The 15,883-nt window shown below is 44.9% G+C and overlaps 1 protein-coding gene across 2 annotated transcripts in view; it reads left to right on the top strand.

Moving 5' to 3' along the window:
* Positions 1-306: 306 nt before the first annotated feature.
* znf609b (zinc finger protein 609b) overlaps positions 307-15,883 on the top strand; it is a 109,230-nt gene continuing 93,653 nt past the window's right edge. The window contains exon 1 of one of the 2 annotated variants that reach the window (XM_030106938.1): positions 307-707. The gene's annotated coding sequence lies outside the window, so the exon portion shown is untranslated. The remainder of the gene's footprint in view (positions 708-15,883) is intronic. The other variant, XM_030106856.1, reaches the window with a different exon arrangement.

Raw genomic sequence — 15,883 nt, 5'->3', positions numbered from 1 at the left:
GCCAAAGTTTGAATGCTCAAAAATACTCCTGAAAGTCATGAATCAAAAACTACTTGAAGGATGAACTGCCACTACCATGATAAAATAACTCAAAAATATTTACTGATTTGTACAAAATAAATGGACAAGCTTGAGTTTATCTTCATGTATTCTACAAACATGTTTCTTTATGCAGTACCCAGCTCCGGATCCCTAATCCAGCTCCGGGTTTTTGCGCTCAGAGCGCCGGTGCGGAGCGGCAGTTCGATCCGGCAGCAGGACTCCAGTCCGGGCTTTCCACGCCGCTCCCGCTGCCGCTGCTCAGCTACATTGTATCAGTTCCCACACGAAGCAGCAGCGGCGGCGGCGCTCATCCTCACACGGTGAACACGGAGGAATTACCCTGGATGGAGAGCTCTCCGCGGTGGGATTAACTGGCGGACGGTAGCGGCGGCCGAGGAGCGGAGTGGCGGCGGAATGCGCTCGGGACGCGGACGGTGTCTCCCGGTGTGATGGCAGTCCAGTGATCGCTGGCCTCCCTCCTCCTCTCCTGTGCTGGATGTCTTGGGGCTGCCTCTGCTTTCTGCCGCTTCAGGTTTTTTCTTTTTTTCTTTTTTTTAAAGCGCTTTTCGTCTCATTCAAGCCCGCTGCTGTGATTTGTTGTTTCCCCGGGACGCACACCGCCATGGACGGACTACCGTTTGGAATAGGAGTGTGTAGTTAAGTCGGTAAGTTGGAGCGTTTTGCTCTGTCTCTCTTGTTTTCTCCTGGTATTGTTGACTCGTTAGCCGTGCGTGCAGACGGGCTAGCTCCACACCGCACGCTCATTGTTGCTGCCTGTCAGCCCGCACACCGCCGCGGCTGGCCCGGCTCGGCTCGGCTCGGTTCGGCTCGGCTAGTCCCCCGTTAGCCTCGACTAGCCTCAAACTTAACGGGGAAACACGGCGGACTGCCGCGGTGCTAATGGCTAACGGCTAACTGGGGGCAGTTAAGCGGACTGACAGCCCCCTCCTGGAGCCACACACCGGCTCTGCCCCCCTCCGAATGTCAAAACCCGCTGTTTAGTGTAAACATCTCGAACCTGCAGGTGGTTTCTCAACCTGGGCCCCGCGGACCCCTTAGGGGTCCGTGAGGGTCATCTTTCAGGACCCAGTGTTTTTCTGCCTGCACAGGACTCACTGGGCAGTGCAGAGCATCTGCTGAGTCCCATCATTCCTGGACGGTCTTCGATTGGTGGTGAAACCACGTCTTTACGTTTTGGTGTTCACGGCCATAGTGAGCGATTTGCACAGACACGGGCAGTGCCACTGCCAGTTGTAGCTTCAGACTGTGGTGGCGAGCTAAAGGCTAGCTCCCTGCAGATTATCGGAGGTGTGCAAAGCGTTGTAGACTGGAATGTTTGGCCCCTCCGCTTGGCATCGTGTGCTGCTCGCTCTTGGATTTATCAGCTTCTCCAGTAAAGTGGACCTTCAGTACACCGTCACCCGGATCGTATGACTGATCAAACTGCACCTGGATTGCCTCTTCGTGTCACATGTGAACTATGAATGAGATGTCAGGCCCTGTTTACATGGCTTATCCAAAGGAAATGCATCATTTTTATATTTTCATTTCAGAAAAAATTCGCCTTTACATGGCAACACATTAATAGCGATGTCGGTTTCCATACTAAGGGCAGGAACTCTATAACCAATGTAGTTAGCATGCCAGGGCAGAGTTGGTTGCTATGAACACTAATGACGTTTCCATGGCAACGGAACATTTCAAAAAGCTCCACCATAAAAGCTGCTTTCTTAAAGTTGTCTTTTCAGAAATTACATGGGGAATCGGTTCAGCTAGCTGTCTGAGATATTGTTTTAAAAACGTGTGCTATGCATAATGGAAAAGCACGCAAAAAGTTTTACTTCCGTGCATTGAGTCAGTAATACCCTGCAAATCCAAAATTACGATATGGAAAAGTAAACTGGTAAAATGGGTCAAAATCACCAAAAAATTGCTCGATTGATGGAAAAAAAAACGAATGCATTGGCAGTGAAAAATGTTTTTTACCAGGTTGACCACATGATAGCTGGAGATGTATCCATCATACTGGAGCTTCAGGGACTCTGTCTTCAGATGTTAAGTGTGTTTCACTTGTCCGAGAGTCCTGTGGACACCAGGGCTGCAGCCATATTGGAAGATTACCACGTGTAAATGATAGTTTTAAGTTTTTGTTGACAGAAATATGAATGTTTTTTGTGATTTTTCACTGCAGCGTGATGCGCTTAAAGGAAACGAAATGACCAACACTGTTGTCATTTTCTGTTACATATTTCCATCCAGCAAATCCAGCACTGAAAAATGAAACGTGTAAATCCTTTAACTGGTGCACTTCAACATTGCCCTCCGTGTGTGGATATCATGATAGAACCTTGAATACGGTAATGTTATGTTTGATTTGGAGCCACCAATGATCAGCAGCAGTGGGTTCATGTACCAAAAGCAATCCGATTAAAATCCTGTCATGTTTTCGTTTCGGTGTGATTGGGTGTTAAAATGGCTCTAAAGGAGTAAAACCTGTAAATATAACCAAACTATACGTTGAAGGTTGGGTTGTGTGATCTGAATTTTTTTGGGTTTGTGGCACCAGATGAAGAGGTGGATGAAAATATCTAATTTAGTGGTGAAGCTTTAATTTTGTGCTTTCTGGTGTGTTTTGATGACGATAAACGGCGTTGGAGTGAAACCCCGGGAGTGCTGACAGGATAAGAGGGTTAATTCCCTCCAATGTGACAGAAAATGAAGGTCCGCTCCGTGTCTGTTGGCCCGTGTTGTTGGCTGTCCCACCTCAGTGAAGTGAGTCATTCAATTAAAGCCCAACATTTTCTCTTTACAAGACCACTCTGGGCTAACACGGCGCTCCGTGCTGCTCCGCGGAGTGTGTCAGCACCACATTAAAGCCCGGCCGGGACGTCTGCACCTCGGGACGCAGCTGGAGGTTAAAGTATTCAGCATGTCCAGAAAAGTCGAGGTCTGCATTTCACTGAAAGGCCCGCTCGCCTCGCCACGCCACGGTTTACGGGTTTGTCCTCTGCTGTTGATACAGAACATGAAGAATCTGTTTCCTGCCTCTGAAATGAAGCGGCGGCCATATATAAAAGTGACGTTGTGTGTACGCACAGCGTATATAAATACGAGGGTGTGTACTTTGGAATGATTTGGCCCGAGCTGTCGTGACATGAGCACGCTCGGGGTTTGCACAGCGCGCTGGCAGTTAATCAGATGTGACCGGCTGATCTCATTTGTCATGTGTTGCATGTTTCTGTTTTTACAAGTGGAGCCGCCGGAGTGCTTACGGCGCAGCTCTCAAGGTCCTGAACGCCAGGGCACGGAGCTTTCTTCATTATCTGCCCGCCTGATATTTGGGAGATTGCGAGAGGACACCAGATTCAATTTAGCTGCGAGTCTGTTCGACGCAGACCCGTAAAATTGGCCCGGCCAGTCTGTCATCTGTCAATATTAGCTTATCGCAAATATGTCGCGTATGTGTGTAAGCCGCGGCTGCACCGCAGCTTGTGTAATAAAGACACGAGTTTCTATTTATTGTTTGCGCTTAAAAGTCTCAATACTATGCATCCTGGGCTTGTTTCCTTCCACAGATCCGTCCTATTTATAGACAGAAAACTCTGAATCAGTGTAACTTTAGTTGAGGGGATCTAAATGAGGCCAGAGAAGTAAAAATAACCATTAAATTATTGCTGTTTTCCTGATTTAAGTCTTAAAAACAAACTACAATTTGAAAGGTTCGTGTAGGTTTTAGCTGCAGTACCACGTCACTGGAGTATTCACTGTTAGCTAAGCTAAATCTCCCCCCTAAAAACTGGAAATGCAGTAAAGATCTGAACATCATCAGTTGTTCATTGTCACTTTTTAAAAGCGGCTAATGATAGCAGGAAAAAGCAATACTTTCCTTCACGTCCAGCTTAATCTGTAACATCACACTGTTTGCCGATGATCTGCTGCTGATATTATCAACTGTTGTGATGATGTTGGTGTGTTTGTAGAAATCTTCCGGCTGAGGAATGGTGTGCAGACATAACATTTTAAATCAAAACAACCTTTATGTCTGTCCGTTAAACTGAAAAATCAATATTAACAAAAGCTATTAAATGGTAAAAAAGAAGCTAAATAACTGAATAAAGCTGCGGTGTTTCAGTGACTGTCAATATCACAGAATAAAAACACACACTCTGTGAGAGAGAATGATATTTACTTAAATCTGAAGTAGAAATGAGTTATTCTGGCTTTCTTTGACATGTGGAATTCATATTTTGACAGACTGCGCCTGGAGCCCCTGCTGGGACCCCAGGCTGGAAAACCTCTTCTGAATAATTCAAGCCTTTGACTTTGGCTGTAATGGTTGTTTGATTAGTGCAGAATTATTACATGGCTCCCTTTGAATTGATTCTGTGCATTTTGAGAGCGTTTGATCCCGAGTCTTATTCCTCATTCTTCTCAGCTGCACTGAAATCAATCCCACAGATTGTAATAGAACAGTGTCGAGCCCCGAGGATTTGCGGCAGAATTGAATTCATACCAGCTCAGGTGTTTCTGGTAATAACAGCACTGCTTCTTGAAAGCAAGCATCTTCATTTTTTTTTTCTTCTTCCAGCCGTTCAAACCGCTTCCTTTTCCAGCTGCATACCTTTTCAGTGCCAGCACCTCTGAAGCCGATTCCCTTTTTTTTATAGTCATAATCAGTTCTAATCATTGTCGGGGTGTTGGGAGTCTTGTTGTAGCCTAGCTGACACGTCTTAAACAACCTGACGGCGCCGTCGCACGTCAAGTGAAATGCTACACTCCACGCTGAACAAGACTAATGTCACTTGAGGAAATTCCCACTTCCTTATTCGACAGCAGTTTGATGCCGGTGTGATAACTGAGCCGCCGGAGCGTCAGCTTTTCTCCCAGGCAAATAAAGTCGACGTGGCTTCCTGCAGATGCTTGTAAAAAAAAAAAAAAAAAAAAAAACTGCTCTTGAACCACATCGCGGTTCGATGAACATCTGAAGGACAGTTTCTTCACTTTCGAAGCTTTTCAAGTTCAAATTTTTCAAGATGTATAGACGATCACAGATTCTCAGGCCTCGTTTACACGACATTTGAAGTGTAAGCACATTGTTTTTGCATTTTTTTGTTTCAGGAAAATCTCATGTTCATACAGCAACAATCTAAAATTGACATCCGTTTCCATGGCAACAGCAGAAATGCTGAAATCCTCTGGAGCCGTTTGAGTGGCTCTGAGCATAATTGTCGCGTAAACAGACCCCAAAAACACAAGTGTGGCGTTTTCGCTTCTTCGCCGTGGAAACGGATCCTCAGTCAAATGAAGATCTGTGTCATAGCGGAGTTACTGCAGGGGTTTTCAAACCGTGGACAACTCTGTCCTGTGCACCATTTGCCTCACACAGTGTGCTAGTTTCTGTTTGTATGTTCTACTTTGTTCCACACTTATTTCAAAATGTTCTCAGAGCTGCAGTATATCACACACTTAACATTATTGAATGCCAGGATGTGCAATATGCATGTGCAAAAGACCGAATTGCAGTAAATTATTCTTTCATACACCGTGCATTCTTCCTTCTTGCTCCCACTCAGTGAATAGTTATGGGATCTGAAGGAAAACGAAATAGAGGAATATCACTGCTATTTGGAAGAACAAGTCCCATGCTGGGAAAAAGCCACCTTCTTGCCTGTGAAGTCTCTTGGAAGTCATGCTGTAGTCAACAGTCATGTGAGTTTAAGTAGACCAGTTGAGCACTAACCAACCAAAAACAGCCAACATTTGGTTTTCTGTTGAGTTTCGTTCTGTTTTTCCCATCTTTTCACCCTCATATTCCTGCTGTTAATGGATGAACTTGCTTAATTCCAAAACCGTTTGTGAATATTCAAACACTTCCAGAAAGCAAACAAATCAAACTTTATATCCATACAGTGATCATTGCAGTTTCCCCACAGGACTTCAACTGTACAACTGTCAGTGACTGGTAAGACTCAGGACTCAGGAACTCTCTGAACCGTCACACACAGTAAGATTGACAAAATGTCAGATAATCTATCTAAAAAAAAAAAAAAAAAAAGCAACATTCATTAACTGCACGTTTTTCAGCAATCGTACGGTCTAAGATTAAAATAAACCTTATTGTGAGGATGTTGGGACCGGTTCTTTGTCTGAGTGGGTGTGAAAGAAACACTGCGGATGAAGCGAATGAAGTGTGTTTGTTTAGAGGTGCAAAGCATCAGATTAGCCCAGGACAACGGGATTACGCTGGCTTTGAAAGGCCGTCGCCGTCTCGTGGCCCCACACCAGCTGGTGGCAAACGGACGAGATCCAGCCGATGGACTCGAATGTGGCAGCCGGAGAGACTGTTCAAGTTTTAGCTATTATGTCCTCATATTGAAATGTGTTACTGTGTTTTTTGTTTGTTCTGGGAAGAACAGACCAAACCGAATGGAGCGCTGGCTGCGCTGTGTTCTCACGAAGCCTCATGGTGTCGTTAAACAGGCTGAGACGAGATGCAGCCTCTCTGTAATTTGAAGCGTCATACAGGTTGAGATTTATTAGAAGCGATTGGTCCTGAGCGGTGGGGGATGGGCGGCTTGGAGTGCTGGTGGGAGCGCCCATCACCCAGCGCTCCGGCGGAAAAACAACACATGACCCGACTCCGATATGGGAGGCTGTCCACATGCGTTCGGCAGAATGTCTGGATTTAAGAAATGATGCTTGATTGCATTGATTTAACCTGGTCGGCTCTTTTTGGTCCATCACTTGATCAAAGAGAAAAATATTTGGTAGTTTTTAGTCGTCGTAGAAATGTCTTCGCCTCTTGTCTTGGTTTCAGCACACACTCATGACTCTGTCGTTAACCGACCAAATGAGATTTCCAGGTAATTATTGATTGCGTTAAAGCTCATTAGTGGCTGATCGGCCTCGGCGTCGTTCAGGTTTTCAGCTCTCCGTTCTGCTGCTGGATCCCCAACGCTGAACATTTCAGGTATATGCCGCGTATGTTTCAACAGCTGAGCACGTCTGCTTTTGATAACCGTCACATTGCTGTAATAAGTGTTCTGTAAAAGGGGGGAGAAGCAGTTTATGGGGCTGTTGTGGTAAAAACTTGGAGCTATCGTGGACTGCAGTCATCGTCTTTTCAACATGAACCAAAATGATGAGGTTCAGATGTCGTTTGCAGCTAAAAGCGCTGCTCGTTGTGCACATGAGAACCAGATGCCTCTCCTCGGTTCTCCACACTACTGACCCCCTTTTCATCTTGTTTATTCTAATTAGTCCGCAAACCGAGTGCGTTCCTCTGTGTTCGAACTGCAGTTGTTTGGAGGTTGTCTGTGAACAGCTATTTAACACAAGAGCTGTCCGAAAGGAATAAATCAGATTGACTGAGGACGATTTCTGTTTCCAGACTCCTGGAAATATTGAGACCTCTGTAAACTGCCTTTTTTTTAATCAGTCTTAGAGGTTTACCAGCTGCTAATTGGGGTGGATTTTCTGAACTTACCATGGCTCCACATTCGATGACCCCATTGACGTACGTCAATACGCAAGAATAGCAGAGCTATCTGAGAAGTTGTCTGTATCTACAGCAATGTCAACAAAGGAAAATTAGGTATATTGGTTGATTTTATCGACCAATATTTAACTTCAACTGAAATCTGAACACTGCCGTTCTTCCAGTGTGGTATCGATTTGAACCTTTCAGTGTTTATTTTAGCTCTTGGCGGTTGAGATTTCGGGAGAGCAACCATTAAAATGTAGACGCTGTCATTCGTTTACACAAGATCATCTCAGACTGATAGGCCGAGCAAACGTTCGTCTATCTGAACGTTAATTGTTTGACCAAAGCTTTTAAGTCAACGCAGCCGATCTCATGGTGATGATTCTTCAAAATATTTAGTTTACAAAATGCTCCTGGGGTTTGTTCCCACAATACATTTCTTACATTTAACACGGAAGCTGCAACATTGGTGAAGAACTTACTTTCATTTCTAAAACCTTTCAATTCACTCGATATATAATATACGAATACAGTCATCAAGCAGGTTAGTAGTTTAGCTAATATTCAGCCTTTTTGATCTAATCGAGCTAATACATTTATACAGAACTGAAAAAATGCTTAACACCTTTTATTTGTTGACAGTTGTGTGATTTATCTCTGCATTCAAGCCCTGTTTACCTGACAGCGTTTTCCGTGTGAAAAAGCAAAACTTGTGTTTTGGTTGGCATCGTGGTGCTCGGAGTCACTGAACAGGGAAGTTTTTGAAAACCGCTCCCGAGGTAGAACTTTTTGAAAACACTTCATCTCCATGGAAACCACACACTTACAGAATGTGTGACTACATCTTTTTTGTTTTGTTTCTGTGTAAACTGACTTCCTTCTCGAAATGTTGCAGTGTAAATGCGAAGCTTTTATGAAACAAAAATGCCAAAGTGATGCTTTTTTCACTTGAAAAGCATCATTTTGCCTCTGTAAACAGAACCTTATAGTAAAATGATCATCCATACAGGTAAATCTGGCAGATTTCTTGTAATTAAATATGGTAGAAAGGTTAGAAAATGACAGAATACTTTGAGTATCTTTTGGGATGTTTAATTTTTTGTGTGTGCCAGTACTTTTACTTCTAATTGATTCCAATTCAGGCAAATTTGACTGATGTTTGTAGTCTTAATCTGGATTGTGGAGAACTCGTTTGAGTCCCGGTTGAAGAAGGAAGTGTATTCATTTTAAAAACTACCCAAGCCTGCAGTGCAAGTTGTAGTACATTTGTGTTGTAACTCATGTAAAAGAAGAAAAAAAAAAAAGGAATTTGGAGCAGCTGATGAGGTGGTTACTAATATCTCTTGTACTGAAGTGCAGATTTTCAGTACTTTCTCCACCTCTGAATATAATGCCGTGATTTCACACCCAGTCTGGGAGTCGACAGGCTGCGGCGCTCACAGCGAGGACAGTTTAAGCACCGTGACAGCAGCAGTACTTGAGTATTTTAAGTACTCCTTCCACCTCTGCGCGTTGGGCTTTTGCTAGTTTTTACAGCACAGATTCTCGTTTTTAAATTGCCAGTTACAGCAGAAAAAAAAGAAGAAGAAGAAAAGCACACTTTGTGGTTGCTGCTTCGCCAGAAACCGGTGATCCATCTTTTCCTGGGATGAGAGCCCAGGTTACACTCGACCCCCTCTCTCTCTCACACACTCTCACACACACACACACACACACACACACGCACACACACACACACACACACACAGCTATAAAGATATTGTCAGCTTTTGTAGGCGCAGCAGCACAATCTTGAGTGCTGCAGAAACGCTGGCTCGTTCGCTTTGGTTTGAAGTATCGTCCTCGCTGCGTTTCTTGGAAAGGAAAGCCGAAGCAATTATGGGTCAATTCAAGTGATTTCTTCTTCTTCTTCTTCTTTTTTTTTCCTTTGGCGTGTGTCGCAGCGGTCATTACGAAGCGCTGTCGATTTGCATTAGCGTGCTTAACACCCTATTGCTTACAGGACTGTCTTCATTCATCCTCTCATAAGCAGCAGGGCCTCGTTAATCTCGCTCGTCCTCGACACCAGCGATCTTTCCACCGCCACCCCGTCTACAAAATGGTAATTTTCCATCTGCAGATGGTGGTTGGATGCGCCAGTGTGGAGAAAGCGTCATTAGTTCTGTTGTTTTTCTTCTTGTGTTTCTGCGTGAAATCCATCTCGTCAATTTGCTGACAGAAAGCGCTTTTCGTCGGGGGCTTCTCCCTCCCCCTCCCCCGACGCTGCAGGAATGTCAGGCTCCCGCCTACGAAGACGTGTTTTCGAGGCCTGTTTGAAGCAACGTGTGGGGCTCTCTGCGAGCGGGAGGCGCCCTCCCCGTTGACCTGATGGTGCCGCCGGATCCGCCGTCGCATCAAAGACCAACCGCCGCCGCTCGCGTGACTCCGCTCCTCGCCGACGATATTGACGACCGTCCACAGCCGGGTGATCAGTCGGCGCCGCGGCGACTTTCAAACGCGTTTCTCTCGTTCCGTCCGGCGGAGACGCAGCCCGCCGCTCCCGTTTCGTCTCGCCGCCCGGCCGCGCACAGAAACAGACGGATGGACGGAGTTTTCCATCGTTTCAGTTTGAAACGCGTTCCCATCAAAGCAGCTCCAGCATGAAGACCACCGAAGGGTTGCTGCCTCCGGCTGGCGCTGGTTGTGTCCAGCTCCTCTTTAGCCGCGCATGGATAAAGAATTAACTGGGATTAAAGGCTGTAATTGTTTGATTCTGCAGCACTGTGCATGTCAGAGGGCTTGTTTCCCAGGAATTATGTATTTCAGCTGTGTGAGTGCCGTCCCCTTTTTATTTTTTTTAAAGCCTTACTGACTTGAAATGGGATTCTTCCTTGTATAGAATTACGATGAATTCCCATTAGATTCACCAATCTGGCTCAGTTTTGGCACGTGCTTGCAGGAAATGCTACCCGGGTCCCCGGGGGGGTCTGGTAGTAATGATTGGCCGGTTGCCCTCAGAGGCCACATTTGGATCACTTTCAACCATTTTGTGATGTCTGGCTGCTGTGTTTGGTAACCAGCACATCGATTCCTCCTTCCCACACCTCTGCAGGAGGAACTACAGTTCATCTGTTGTCTTGGAAATCGTAAAATGTCTTTAAATTATCGCTAAAACCAGCAAGAGTCCAAACTGGACTGTTGCTGACAGCAGACAGATATGACACGAAGAAAAGTAGGGAAGTGAAAGTGTTTGATAAAAAGTGGTTTCTTTCCAGCTTTTTAAGCTTGATGTTTTTCTGCAGTTTTTTTTTTGTTTTGTTTTGTTTTTGTTTTTTTTTTTCCCCAACAGGCAGACAGAAGCTATGTGGGAAAAGTCAAAATAATCCCTGTCACGAGTCGAGCTGTGATGGAAAATGAAACGTATGAATGCCACATTTCTCCGTGCTGATGACTTTTCCTCTCAATCTACAAAAGGATCTCTTCATTTCGTCAACGACATATTTTTTCCCTGACTGCGTGTTGGAGCTGAGTTGAGCCACATGTGTTTGTTGATTGGACCGAGTCGCATCAAATACTCAACACATGCCGACTGTGCGCATCACCGTGCTGCTTTCAGCCGTGTTTGTTGCTGGTTTTCCCCAAGTTTCATCACGTCTGGATTATCTTGTAAATGGATTTAATCCATTAATGGAGGAAAATCGAAGTCAGTGTGTTACCCAAGAACGCGTCCATCGCCTGTCGACCAGGTTACCCCCTCCATCCGTACTCATTAGCATTTAAATGGTCAACAAACTGCCGGTAGTAAAAATAATCATAATTTGGTTCCAGTATGAGCGCAGTACCATTAAAAACCTCATGAAATGAAAAGAAGATGGCGTTCTCCTCCAGTTTTTGTCTTTTCTTTATGAGCTTGTTCTTCTTTTGTCTTGATTGGTGCCAAATATTTCAGTCATTCACATCGGATTTCCTCATTTTGTCTTCCTGTGTCATACGTCTGAATCATGGTGCGCTTGAGGCCGCTTCCTCGTTCCGCGTCTTAAGATAACAGCTTCAAGTGGCTGTGGGTCCTGAAACATTCAACAATGTCGTCGAAATCTGGAACAAACCCACTCTACTTTGAATCTTTTTGAACCAGAAAGGAGGTAAATGAAGGTAAATATACAGAAATCACAATCAGACCTGTGATTACAGACCTCCTGTTGATAGAGATCGTCACTGGAAATGAATGGAGGCCAAACACACATATTTACATGACTGAAGTAACGTGAACCTGATGAAATGAATACACATATAAGAATCATCAATTTACAATCAAGAATAAGAAAAAATACACTTAGATACCGCTTTCACAAGGCCATGGTAGAAACAGTGCTGCACATGATTCCATTTTGACAGGAAGGCTGTGAACTGATGGGCTACAGTAAAAGATGAAGAAGTTAGAAAGCTGCTTATTTGTATGTTTAACTTAAATGTTACTCAGACACGGTTTCAATTGTCTCGGCATCATTTTAACGTGGTCGGAAAAATCTGTGAAGCAGCCGCAGATGTTTACAAATAATTGAAACACCCATGTAAACAATCCGGTTCAACGCCATGTTCATATTTTTTTCCGGGCCAAGCTAATTTGCAGGTCTCACTGATCAAATCCGACACAAATGACAAACTCTAGATTTAATCAGGCCGCAGCGAGTCATTATCGGCTGTCCCGCCTCATTTTCCCATTAATCCAGTGATGGGCCATATTCCTTGTGTTTGGAAGGAAAATTCGTGCCTTGGCCCGATAAACAGTTTTATGTAATCTCACAACTGATCAGTAACAATCAGTGGATAAAACAAACACACACTAAAAAGGCTGGATTAGCTCGTTTAGTTGGGGCTCCAATACAAATCTACGAATGGCGTTGATCAGCGGCGAGCAAGTGCAGCGGCGCTTGCAGCTGGAAGTGGGTAATGAGAGTGGACAGGTCAGGCTGCGGCGCCGCTGCAGGCACTGCGTGTTGTTGTCCTGTGGCTTCACTGCCAGTGCCGTGACACAACCAAAAAAAAAAAGAAAAGAAAACGGTTTGCAGCGAGAGCATTTATCTAAACAGCCAGAAAAGCAATCTTGCGGCTTTAACTTGAGTGGCTTGGACTGCCCGGACTGGTTTGGGTGTGTAGCGTTCGCTCAGCAGCTTCGGGCAGATTTATGCCTTTGTGTGGAGATGTTGTGGTATCTCCGCGCGGGGCAACGGGGGCTTTATGGCCCGCATTCAGACAACAAGAGTAGTAATTCAACCGCTCGGTCTGCATTGTGTTTTCTGCTGCAATCTTTCTATTGTTGGCAGTATTTATCTTGAGAGTGAAGACAACGAGGCCAAGTGTGTAGTTTGTGATCTTGCACAGTCATCTTTATCAGAACCACAATCCAATCGGTCCTTAACGTGGAGAACAAATGACGGTAAATTCAATTAGCGCGGTCATTGTTGCGGCCTGTGCCGTTGACATGCTCATGGTGGTGTGTGATGTTTGTTTCAGCTTTCGCATGCAGGTTTCCCTGCGCTGTCACATCGTGACTTGTGGGTTTGTCCCTGCTGCGCCCAAATTGGCTGCTGATTGATGGAAAAATCGCAGCAAGAAATTCAAAACACGTTTCAGGAAATGGATTTTCAAAATGTTTAAATTCAGTTTTGTTTTTATTGCACCAAATACAACAGTCATGTCAAGGCACTTTTGCAAAGACGAAAAAACAAAAAACTACAGTTCTATATATGAGGAAGCAAGAGCATCAGTGGGAAGGAAGAACTCCCTTTTAGCAGGAAGAAACCTGCAGAGCCAGACTCCAAGCTGGCTGTCTTTTTTCCCTTTTAGGTGAAGGGACAGACGCAGAGAACTGGTTTAGGTAGGGGGTCAGGGATTCAGGCCCTGGTCTGGGGAGGAATTCAGGCCCTGGTCTGGGTAGGGGGTACGGAGGGAGTAGTGATTCAGACCCCAGTCTGGGTAGGGGGTCGGGATTCAGGCCCTGGTCCCAGAAGCGGGTAGGATTCAGGATTCGTGCTTGTTGCCTTAGTATGCAGCTGATTGAAGGCCTGCGTTGTGATTAAGTTTTGTTACAAGTTTACTCTGAACTTTTGTTTTGTCAACCACAAATTGCTCAAAATCAAAGTGAAGCAACTTGCCTGGCAGCTATAATCCACTGTAATCCATGTTTGTCACCTCATTCTAAACCTTATTTGTTTTTACATTTTTAATGTTGTTACAGTTTTTGAACAAATTAATACCTTTTTTGGTACAGTTACGGGTTAGAATTTGTTTACATTTCATGTTGCTCCTTGTGCTCTAAGATGCTTTCAGTCATATTAAAAAAAAATAAATAAATAAAATGTGACCAGGCCTGAAAATATTGACGCCACCCTTCCAGTGATGTGGCTGTGTGTTGAGAGTTACGGGGTTGAATCCATTGCTGGACTATAAATCAGTTCATGCTCTGTGGGCAACTACAGCCAGAGCAGAAAAAACAACCTGCAGGAGGAGCGTAAATTAAGCTTGACCGTTATTAGATTTAGAGTGAAATATAGAGATTTTCCCATGTGTGTGATATCCTTTAAGTATAGGGATAGGTCGTTTTAGGTTCTCCTCGACCCACGCCGTCATTTCCCTGAAAAGAACAGAAATGAATTGTTGACAGAAAAGAGGGAATATGCTGTTTGACAACCTACCTGATTGCTTTGCATTTTAATTTGGCCGGGACTGTAAAAGAAGATTGACTAAGCTGGAGGGTAGTGAAGCAGATGGACGTGCAGAGGAGGAGGATGGATACAGAACCGAAGGACGAAAGTTTGCATTCATCATGGTGCCGATCAATACAAGCACATCAATCCTTCTGGTACCAAAGGTATCCGTTTCTTCACATAACAAATCTATATTTACACCACATAGTAACTCCAGGTAAACCTGTTTTTTTTTTCCCATCACAGAAATGAATTATTAAGCATTCTTCAGGATATTTTCCTCAGCATTTGAAAGCAACTGTCTCTGGTTGATGTTATTGAATAAACACCCCCTGCAGTGACGGGAGGATCACCGGATCAGAGGCTGAGGCGGGTGGAGGCGGTGCCAGGTGCATCTATTGAGCTTTTACAGCTCTGTAGCTTATTGTGGACGCTTTCTGTTAATTTATGGGTATTCTATATGCTCCTTTTCCAGAGCTCACATTTGAAATGAGAGGTTTTGAACTGGGACCCTGAGCGTTGGCAGCTGCTCGCCATCTCCACGGCGACATTTCAGAACCCCCGAACAGCTTGTTAACAACAGTGTCCAGCACCTGTAGCTGACTTCTCACCCCGCCCGCCCCTGGACTTGACATTTGATCGACTCGGTCAGCGTGTTCCTCCCGTTTCTGAGCTGAATATTAGACTAGCTGTATGAGACGACCCGACCTCTGCGGCCTCTGGCATTGAGCGTCCCGATGGGTGAAATGAGAGAACGCGTCTGATTTCTGCTCGCTGGATGAAACTGCAGTTGATCTTGTACACAGATTACCTGTTTGAAAAGGTGGAGCTCCTTCAATGGATGACCGAGGGTCACGGTGGAAGCAGATATGCAAACATCAGTGTCAAAAGTCCAAATGAAAGAACGTCAAGTTCTCTCAGCACCACTTCTTTTTGAGATGGTAAGATCAGTTATATAACAGGTTTTTTTTTTTGTAAATTCCTTCTTCCAGTAGTTTGAACTTGCTTTGCATGATCAGTCACACTCACTCATTCTCACCACCATTGACTCGCTCACACGCCGGTGGCCTCGACTGCCAAACAAGCAGCTCGCGCACCACATCGGGAGCAACTTGGGTTCCAGCGTTTCCCCCAAGGACACGTAAACGTGCGAGTTCGGGCCAAGCTGGAGGACGGAGCCGTGACCTCGGGATTGGAAAACACCCCGGCGAAGCCAAAACTGCCCCATAAATACAGCAGAAAGAAACCTGACCTTGGCCAGCTGTGGTCCCTTACAGCTGGAGGCGTTGAGGAGAAGGTAAAAAGGTTGAAATGATGTTAAAGTAGAGCGTTCCAAGGTTGAGCAATAAACCTGCAGTGAGTTGGCGTTTGTGGACTCCTTGTACTGCGGTCAGCCTTTCTTAATCACTGAACACTCCATTATGTTTTATTCCCTGCTGAACCTCGAAGTCCATCCATTTGTCTGACCATACGGATGTCCTCGCACACCCGTTTTCGATATTACTATCGTTTTGTTCTCTGCATGCTCGTGTGTGTGATTTCATTACAGAAACGACCACCAGTGCCAGTTTGTGGCCTGGCATGCTAACTACACTGCTTTCTGCTGTTTCCTTATAAACGGACATTGTTCTCAAAATGCTGCAGTGCAAACGCAAAACTAACTAAAACGCAA

The sequence above is a fragment of the Salarias fasciatus genome, chromosome 1, assembly GCF_902148845.1.
Source record: "Salarias fasciatus chromosome 1, fSalaFa1.1, whole genome shotgun sequence".
NCBI classification, from domain to species: Eukaryota; Metazoa; Chordata; class Actinopteri; order Blenniiformes; family Blenniidae; genus Salarias; species Salarias fasciatus.
The sequence above is the reverse complement of the archived record's forward strand: the minus strand, read 5'-3'. Positions and strand labels throughout refer to the sequence as shown.